Below are 10,941 nucleotides of genomic sequence, written 5' to 3'. Positions count from 1 at the left end.
CAATCTATAACTAACTAATCTATTTTTCTTTCTTTATATTTTCTAGTTATTTCTTTTCATTAACTTCTATGGCTGTCTTTTTAGTACTTTTCTTATTCCATTTTATAACTAACTAATCTATTCCTCGTTCCTTATATTTTCTAGCTATTTCTTTTTATTAACTTGTATGGTTGTCTTTTTTGGTGCTTTTATTATTCCAATTTAAAACTAACTAATATATTCTTCTTTTCCTATTACTAACTAATCTATTCTGCGTTCCTTATTTTTCTATTTACTTCTTTTCATTAAATTCTATGCTTCTCTTTTTGGTGCTGTTCTTATTCCAATTTATAACTTACTAATCTATTTTTCTTTCCTTATATTTTTTTCAGTTATTTCTTTTCATTAATTTGTATGCTTGTCTTTTTGGTACTTTTCTTATTCCAATCTCTAACTAATTTATTCTTCGTTCCATATTTTCGAGGTATTTCTTTTATTAACTTCTATGCTTGTCTTTTTGGTTCTTCTTATTCCAGTCTATAAATAATTAATGTATTTTTTGCCTTATTTTTCTAGTTACTTCTTTTATTATTTTGTATGCTTGTCTTTTTGGTGCAGTTCTTATTCCATCTATAACTAACTAATTCTTCTTTCCTTATTTTAGTTATTTCTTTTATTAACCACTATGCTCCTTTAGTACTTTCATATTCAATTTATAACTAATCTATTTTTCGTTCCTTATTTTTCTAGTTATTTCATTTCATTAACTTCTACGCTTGTCTTTTTGTGCTTTTCTTATTCCAATCTATAACTAACTTATCTATTCTCCGTTCCTTTTTCTTTTCTTATTATTTCTTTCCACTAACTTCTATCCCTGTCTTTTTTAGTGTTTTCCTATTCCAATTTGTAATTAACTAATCTATTCTTCATTCCTTAGATGTCCAGGTATTTCTTTTTATTAACTTCTTTGCTTTTCTTTTTTGGTACTTTCCTTATTCCAATATATAAGTAACTAATCTATTTTTCTTTCCTTATATTTTTCTAGCATACAAAATAATAAAAAGAAGTAACTAGAAAAAAATAGGGAGCAAAAAATACATTAATTATTTATAGACTGGAATAAGCAAAGAACCAAAAAAGACAAGCATAGAAGTTAATAAAAGAAATACCTCGAAAATATGGAACGAAGAATAAATTAGTTATAGATTGGAATAAGAAAAGTACCAAAAAGACAAGCATACAAATTAATGAAAAGAAATAACTGAAAAAAAATATAAGGAAAGAAAAATAGATTAGTAAGTTATATATTGGAATAAGAACAGCACCAAAAAGAGAAGCATAGAATTTAATGAAAAGAAGTAAATAGAAAAATAAGGAACGCAGAATAGATTAGTTAGTAATAGGAAAAGAATAATATATTAGTTAGTTATAAATTGGAATGATAAAAGCACGAAAAAAGACAAGCATTCAAGTTAATAAAAAGAAATAGCTAGAAAATATAAGGAACGAGGAATAGATTAGTTAGTTATAAACTGGAATAAGAAAAGTAATAAAAAGACAGGCATAGAAGTTAATGAAAAGAAATAACTAGAAAATATGAGGAAAGAAAAATAGATTAGTTAGTTATAGATTGGAATAAGAAACGTACCAAAAAGACTGGCAGTTATTTTTATTAACTTGTATGCATGTCTTTTTTAGTGCTTTTCTTATTCCACTTCAGATTTGAATAAGAACAGCACCAAAAAGACAGGCATAGAAGTTAATGAAAAGAAATATCTAGAAAAATAAGGGAAGAATAGATTAGTTAGTTATAAATTGGAATAAGAAAAGCAGCAAAAAGACTAGCTTAGAAATAATAAAATGAAATACCTGGTGAAATAAGGAACGAATAGATTGTTTAGTTATAAATTTGAATAAGAAAAGAAGCAAAAACGACAGGCGTACAAGTTAATAAAAATAAATAAATAGAAATATAAGGAGCAAAAAATATATTAGTTAATTATAGATCGGAATAAGAACAGCACCAAAAAGACAAGCATAGAAGTTAATAAAAAGAAATAAAAAGAAAAATAAGGGACGAAGAGTAGATTACTTAGTTATAGACTGGAATAAGAAAAGCACCAAAAAGACGAGGATAGAAGTTAATGAAAAGAAATAACTAGAAAAAATAAGGAAAGAATAGATTAGAAAGGAGATGACTAGAAAATATAAGGAACGAAGAACAGATTAGCTAACTATAAATTGGAATAAGAAAAGTACCAAAACGACAAGCATAAAAGTTAATGAAAAGAAATACCTGGTAAAATAAGGGAAGAATAGATTAGTTAAATATAGATTGCAATAAGAACAGCACCAAAATGACAATCATAATAGTTAATAAAAAGAGATGACTAGAAAATATAAGGAACGATGAATAAACGATTAATTATAAATGGACTTAGAAAAGTACAAAAAAACAACAACAGAAATAATAAATAAATACCTGGAAAAATAAGGAAGGAATAGATTAGTTAGTTATCAATTGATATAAGAAAAGAACCAAAAAAGACAAGCATACAAAATAATAAAAAGAAGTAAATAGATAAAAATAGGGAGCAAGCTACAGATTAATTATTTATAGATTAGAATAAGCAAAGAACCAAAAAAGAGAAACATAGAAGTTAATGAAATAAATACCTCGAAAATAAGGAACGAAGAATAGATTAGTTACTTATGTATTGGAATATAAAAGCACTAAAAAGACAAGCATATAAGCTAATGAATAGAAATAACTAGAAAAATAAGGAACGAAGATAGATTAGTTAGTTATAAATTGGAATAAAAAAGCACTATAAAGACAAGCATATAAGCTAATGAATAGAAATAACTAGAAAAATAAGGAACGAAGGATAGATTAGTTAGTTATAAATTGGAATAAAAAAGCACTAAAAAGACAAGCATACAAGTTAATGAAAAGAAATAACTATAAAAAATAAGGAACGAAGGATAAAATAGTTATTTAAAGATTGGAATAAGTAAAGAACCAAAAAAGACAAGCATACAAGTTAATAAAAAGAAATAACTAGAAAAATAAAAGGAAAGAAAAATAGATTAGCTACTTATATATTGGAATAAAGAAAGTACCAAAAAATACGAGCAAAGAAGTTAATAAAAAAAATATCTGGACATCTAAGGAATGGAGAATAGATTAGTGAATTACAAATTGGAATAGGAAAACACTAAAAAAGACAGGGATAGAAGTTAGTGGAAAGAAACAAGAAGAAAAAAAAGGAACGCAGAATAGATAAGTTAGTTACAGATCGGAATAAGAAAAGCACAAAAAGACAAGTGTAGAAGTTAATGAAACGAAATAACTGGAAAAATGAGGAACGAAAAATAGATTAGTTAGTTATAAATTGGAATATGAAAAGTACGGAAAGGACGAGCATAGTGGTTAATAAAAGAAATAACTAGAAAAATAAGGAAAGAAGAATAGATTAGTTAGTTATAGATGGGAATAAGAACAGCACCAAAAAAGACAAGCATACAAAATAATAAAAAGAAGTAACTAGAGAAAAATAAGGATTAAAAAATACATTAATTATTTATAGACTGGAATAAGCAAAGAACCAAAAAAGACAAGCATAGAAGTTAATAAAAGAAATACCTCGAAAATATGGAACGAAGAATAAATTAGTTAGTTATAGACTGGAATAAGAAAAGTACCAAAAAGGCAAGCATACAAATTAATGAAAAGAAATAACTGAAAAAAATATAAGGAAAGAAAAATAGATTAGTAAGTTATATATTGGAATAAGAACAGCACCAAAAAGAGAAGCATAGAATTTAATGAAAAGAAGTAAATAGAAAAATATGGAACGCAGAATAGATTAGTTAGTAATAGATTGGAATAAGAAAAGCACAAAAAAGACAAGCATACAAGTTAATAAAAAGAAATACCTGGAAAATATAAGAAACGAAGAATAGATTAGTTAGTTATAGATTGCAATTAGAAAACACCAAAAAGACGAGCATAGATGTTAATAAAAAGAAATGACTAGGAAATATAAGGAACGAAGAATAGATTAGTTAGTTGTAAATTGGAATAAGAAATGCAGCAAAAAGACTAGCTTAGAAATAATAAAATGAAATACCTGGTAAAATAAGGAACGAATAGATTGTTTAGTTATAAATTTGAATAAGAAAAGAAGCAAAAACGACAGGCGTACAAGTTAATAAAAATAAATAAATAGAAATATAAGGAGCAAAAAATATTTTAGTTAATTATAGATTGGAATAAGAACAGCACCAAAAAGACAAGCATAGAAGTTAATAAAAAAAGAAATAAAAAGAAAAATAAGGGACGAAGAGTAGATTAGTTGGTTAGACTGGAATAAGAAAAGCACCAAAAAGACGAGGATAGAAGGTAATGAAAAGAAATAACTAGAAAAAATAAGCAAAGAATAGATTAGAAAGGAGATGGCTAGAAAATATAAGGAACGATGAATAGATTAGCTAACTATAAATTGGAATAAGAAAAGTACCGAAACGACAAGCATAGAAGTTAATGAAAAGAAATACCTGGTAAAATAAGGGAAGAATAGATTAATTATAAATGGATTAAGAAAAGTACAAAAAAATAACATATAATAAAAAAATACCTGGAAAAATATGGAAGGAATAGATCAGTTAGTTATCAATTGGTATAAGAAAAGAACCAAAAAAAGACAAGCATACAAAATAATAAAAAGAAGTAAATAGATAAAAATAGGGAGCAGGATATAGATTAAATATTTACAGATTGGAATAAGCAAAGAACCAAAAAAGACAAGCATAGAAGTTAATGAAATAAATACCTCGAAAATAAGGAACGAAGAATAGATTAGTTACTTATTTATTGGAATATAAAAGCACTAAAAAGACAAGCATATAAGCTAATGAATAGAAATAACTAGAAAAATAAGGAACGAAGGATAGATTAGTTAGTTATATATTGGAATAAAAAAGCACTAAAAAGACAAGCATACAAGTTAATGAAAAAAAATAACTACAAAAATAAGGAACGAAGGATAAAATAGTTATTTAAAGATTGGAATAAGAAAAGAACCAAAAAAGACAAGCATACAAGTTAATAAAAAGAAATAACTAGAAAAATATAAGGAAAGAAAAATAGATTAGCTACTTATATATTGGAATAAGGAAAGTACCAAAAAAGACGAGCAAAGAAGTTAATAAAAAGAAATATCTGGACATCTAAGGAATGAAGAATAGATTAGTTAGTTACAAATTGGAATGGGAAAACACTAAAAAAGACAGGGATAGAAGTTAGTGGAAAGAAATAATAAGAAAAAAAAGGAACGCAGAATAGATAAGTTAGTTATAGATTGGAATAAGAAAAGCACAAAAAGACAAGCGTAGAAGTTAATGAAATGAAATAACTAGAAAAATAAGGAACGAAAAATAGATTAGTTAGTTATAAATTGGAATATGAAAAGTACGAAAAGGACGAGCATAGTGGTTAATAAAAGAAATAACTAGAAAAATAAGGAAAGAAAAATAGATTAGTTAGTTATAGATGGGAATAAGAACAGCACCAAAAAAGACAAGCATACAAAATAATAAAAAGAAGTAACTAGAAAAAAACAAGGAGCAAAAAATGCATTAATTATTTATAGACTGGAATAAGCAAAGAACCAAAAAAGACAAGCATAGAAGTTAATAAAAGAAATACCTCGAAAATATGGAACGAAGAATAAATTAGTTAGTTATAGATTGGAATAAGAAAAGTACCAAAAAGACAAGCATACAAATTAATGAAAAGAAATAACTGAAAAAAATATAAGGAAAGAAAAATAGATTAGTAAGTTATATATTGGAATAAGAACAGCACCAAAAAGAGAAGCATAGAATTTAATGAAAAGAAGTAAATAAAAAAATAAGGAACGCAGAATAGATTAGTTAGTAATAGATTGGAATAAGAAAAGCACAAAAAAGACAAGCATACAAGTTAATAAAAATAAATAATTGGAAAATATAAGGAACGAAGAATAGATTAGTTAGTTATAGATTGCATTAAGAAAAGCACAAAAAAAGACAAGCATACAAGTTAATAAAAAGAAATACCTGGAAAATATAAGGAACGAAGAATAGATTAGTTAGTTATCGATTGCAATAAGAAAAGCACCAAAAAGACGAGCATACAAGTTAATAAAAAAAGTTAATGAAAATAAATAACTAGAAAATATAAGGAAAAAAAATTAGTTAGCTATATATTGGAATAAGAACAGCACCAAAAAGACAAGCATAGAAGTTAATGAAAATAAGTAAATAGAAAAATAAGGAACGCAGAATAGATTAGTTAGCTATAGATTGGAATAAGAAAAGCACAAAAAAGACAAGCATACAAGTTAATAAAAAGAAATACCTGGAAAATATAAGGAACGAAGAATAGATTAGTTAGTTATAGATTGCAATAAGAAAACACCAAAAAGACGAGCATAGATGTTAATAAAAAGAAATGACTAGGAAATATAAGGAACGAAGAATAGATAACTTAGTTGTAAATTGGAATAAAAAAAGCACTTCTTTCGCTGCATTCATCGTCAACAAACGAAAACCCTTATGCATTATCCCAACTACAATAAAGAAAAGTTACTGATGAGTGCCCGAAACACACACACACACACACACACACACACACGAGCTATGACGAAAAAAAATACAATTGTGTAGCGTCACGGCGGACAAGAATGGCATGTGAGTGAGGGAGGGGTGCAGCCAATCACAGGAGCCGTAACAAACGCTGTCTAGGCGCCGGATGAAGAGGCTCCGTGAACAGACTATAGGTAGATGCAACTATATAAACACACACACACACACAACCTCCCCCCCCCCCCTCCACACACACACACACACACACAGAGGAGAGTCTCGATTACGCTAGAAAAGTCCTCCCGAAACTATAAACTTTCCGGAGCTCGGGATCACTCGGCGGCGGGCGGAGATGACCCATTTCAAAGGCTTTCTAAGGAGTCGGAACCCTTTAACCTTTATCTCCCAAAATTAACGTTTCCAACCCTCTCTCCTCTCCCTTACCCCTTAATCCCCCTGCGTGCAAAGTTTTAATTGTTTTTTTGTTTTGTGTTTATTTTTCTGTTGCAAGATTGTTGTTATACGAGAGAATGGAGTAATGATAATAATGATAAAGAGAGAGAGAGGGATAAGACAGAGCTGGTGAAGGTGGGAGCAGGAAAGGGAAGGAGAAAGGAAGGAAGAAAGAAAGAAAATAAAGAGCGGGAGAGGTAAGTGAATGTAAGAAAGGAAGGAAGGTGAGAAAGAGAAAGAAAAAAAATAGAGATAAATAAATGTGAGAAAGGAAGGTGAAGTAGAAAAAAAATAGATAAAGAAGATTAGCTAAATGTAATAAAGGAAACGAGGTGAGAAAGAGAAAGATTGAAAAAGAGAATAAAGAGAAAGAGAGAAATACAAATGAGAAAAAGGAAGAAGGAAAGCGAGGAGGAAAGAAAAAATGAAGAGATAAAGAAGGGATGTATATGTCAAAAAAGAAAACGGAGGGCAAGGGAGAGAAAGAAAGAAAAACAGAGAGAAAGAAAAAGAAAGCGAGAGGGGAAGTGAAAGAGAGGAAAAAGAGAAACTCGAACGTGTGAATTAAGTGAAACAGGAGATGAAGCACTAGAGGGAGAACTGAAGGGCGAGGAAACGTTTTAGGAGAAGAAACTTGAGCGTGAGACAAGAAGGAGGTGATGAGATACGAAGGAGAAGGGGGAAGAGGAGGAGGAGGAGGAGGAAGAGGAGGAGGAGGAGGAGGAGGAGCAAAAAGACAACTACGATTTAAAGTAGAGGAAAGAGCAGGAACAAAGAAGAGAAGAAGATGAAGGAAAGAGCAGAGAAAATGAAGAAGATGAAAGTAAAGGATGACGTGAAGAGGAATTGAAGAAAGAGAAGAAGACAAGCAGAGAAAAGAGAAGGAACAAAGAAGAAAGGAAGATAAAGAAAGAGTAAAGAAAGAAAGAGGAGGAAAGTAGACAAAGATTAGGAAAGAAATACAAAAGAGGAGGAGAAGGAGTAGAGAAGGAGGAAAAGAGGAGGAGTAAGAACAAGGAGAGAAGATTAAGAAAAGATTAAAGAAAGAAGAAAGACAAAAGTAAACAAAGACCAGAAAAGAAAAACAAAACAAGGAAGAGGAAAAAGAAGAGACAAAACCAAGAGAAGAAATTTGACAAAAGAACAGAAAAAGAGAACACACACACACACACACACACACACACACACACACACACACACACACACACACACACACACACACACACACACAAACCAAGCTTATAAAGAGGATGAAAGCGAGGAAGTAATCACGAAGAATAATAAGAACCAATATTAAAGAGGAGGAAGAGAAAGAGGAAGAGGAAGAGGAGCCTCATTCCTCTTTTATCACAAGGCACCGGGGAAGCTGTCCACAAATTAGTATTGATTTTTTACTTACAGAGGAAGAGGAAGAGGAGGAAGAGGAAGGAAGATCAAAGACAGAGAAAACAAAAGGAGAAAGAGTAGGTAATTAGACTGATCCTAATATTAAATGAGAAGGAAGAGGAAGAGACGAAGAAGAAGACGAAGAGGAAGAAGAAGAAGGAATATCAAAGAGAGCGAGAAAAAAAAAGAAAAAAGGTAGATAATTAATTATTTTGTAAATGCATGAATGAAAAGAGAGAATGAAAGCGAGAGAGAGAGAGATGAGAAAAAGAAAGGAATGAGAAATGGGAGACTGAGAAAGGTAATGAATGAGAGAGAGAGAGATGAAAGATGTGAAAATTCGGTCAGAGAAATGACTGAAAATGTTTGTCTAACGAAGAGAAGGATGAAAGGAAACCAATGACAAAGAAGAAGAAGAAGAAATGTGTGTTTGAAGAAGAGAGAGAGAGAGAGACGAAGAGAGCGATGAAGGGAAGGGATTGATAAAGATGACTTGGAGATAGTGAATGAAATGTATAAACGAAGGAAGAGGAAATGGATAGAATAAAAGAAACACAGATTGAAAGGCTGAAAGAAGAAGAAGAAATGTGTGTATGAAGTAATGGATGACGAAGAGAGAGAGGAAAGAAAGGGATTGATAAAGAAGACTTGGAGATAGTGAATGAAAAGTGGAAACGAAGGAAGAGGAAATGAATAATATAAAAGAAACACAGGTTGAAAGACTAAAAGGAAAACAAAGAATATTAAAGAGAGAGAGAGAGAGAGAGAGAGAGAGAGAGAGAGAGAGAGAGAGAGAGAGAGAGAGAGAGAGAGAGAGAGAGAGAGAGAGAGAGAGAGAGAGAGAGAGAGAGAGAGAGAGGAGACGAGAATCAATAACGAAGAGGATATGGAAGAAAATGGAGGAAAATAAGAAAACAAAGGAAGATAAATGGAGATTGGGAGATAAGAAGAAATAACCCCATACAAGAAGAATGCCACAGAAGCCTTGTCAAACCTTTCTACCTCTACGTCTTGTGTACACCTCTCCTACGTTACCCTTCTCTCTCTCTCTCTCTCTTTTCCCTCTTCACCTTCTGTCTTTCTCTTTCTCCCTCTCCTAGACTCATAGAACTACCCACGGAAACACACACAACAAACAACCTCTACGGAAAGTCTTATCCATCTTGGGTGTGTGGGTGTGGAAGCCCCGAGAAACGTGTGAGGATACGGAGCAGGAAACACCCACACGACAACCTCTACCAAAGCCTTGTCAAACTAACCCTAAACTCATAACACTACCCATGGAAACACTAACACAACACAACCGCCTCTTCCAAAGCCTTATCCAACTTGAGTGTGTGTGTGTGTGTGTGTGGGTATGTGGGTGTGTGTAAGACTCGATATATGTTTGAGGAGTTGCACCTGACACACACACACACACACAGACATACACACATCCGGACGTCACTCTCTCAACTTTAACTCGTGGAAAGCCGATGTGAGTCTCTCGAGGAAAGAAGATTAGCCCGAAGTGTCAAGAGGAACAGAGTGGGAAGTGATTTAGGCCTACAGGAGGGTCGGATCCTCTCAGGAGCTGCTCGGATGCTGTCTCAATAAGGGTCGCATTTCTTTTACGTGGGTTTCGACACTGTTCTTGGGATTGGATTCTCTTTCTCTCCTCCGTACGTAGGAATTTAAGGCTTCCAAGAATGGCGAATCACGAGACACCTGTGGAATTAAACTCGATTGGTTCTTGTTTTACCTTTGACTGTTTTACTTTCTCGGGCAATATTTTAGGTGACTCTTCTATGTATTAATATCCACGTACTTTCCTCTCTTCTCCCTCCTCCTCCTCCTTTACAAATCCCGTCTCTTCCTCGGATTTTCCCTTTTCAATATCCCTTTCTTTCCCGGTATTTTCCTGACTTCATTCACAGCTGTAATCCAGACTTTGTGATTCTTTTCTCTCTCCAACGTTTTCCTTCCCTTCCCTTTCTCTCTTTCTCTTTCTCCTTCACTTCCCGTCTCTGTCTTTCTCCCTCTCTCCTTTGTTCTCCTTCCATTCCCTTTCTCTCTCTTCTTCCCTCTTCGCTTTATTTCTCTCTTTATCTCTCCCTTCTTCTTCGTTTTCCTTCCGTTCTTCTCTCTTCCCTCTTCACCTTCCTTCCTTCTCTCTTTTTTTCTTTCTCTTCCTCCCTCCTTCTTTTTCTTTCCCTTCCCTCTCTCTCTCTCTCAGACCTTACCCCTCCTCCTCCCCCCTGGTACCAATCCTGTGTCACTGTTTAATTATAAGACTAAGCTAAACACAGACCAGCTGGCTCGCAACACGCAACAATCTCTCTTTTGTGTTGCGTTGCCTTGTTGTCTGTCCGTCGTATTGTGTTGTTAGGTTAGACACAGCCAGCCGTAGTGTGTGTGTGTGTGTGTGTGTGTGTTGGGGTAGGAGTAGGAAAGGGGGAGACACACACATACATACACACACACATACATACATACATACAGATAGACAGACAG

Source organism: Eriocheir sinensis, unplaced genomic scaffold (assembly GCF_024679095.1).
Source record: "Eriocheir sinensis breed Jianghai 21 unplaced genomic scaffold, ASM2467909v1 Scaffold864, whole genome shotgun sequence".
NCBI lineage: Eukaryota > Metazoa > Arthropoda > Malacostraca > Decapoda > Varunidae > Eriocheir > Eriocheir sinensis.
This window is presented reverse-complemented; position numbering follows the sequence as displayed.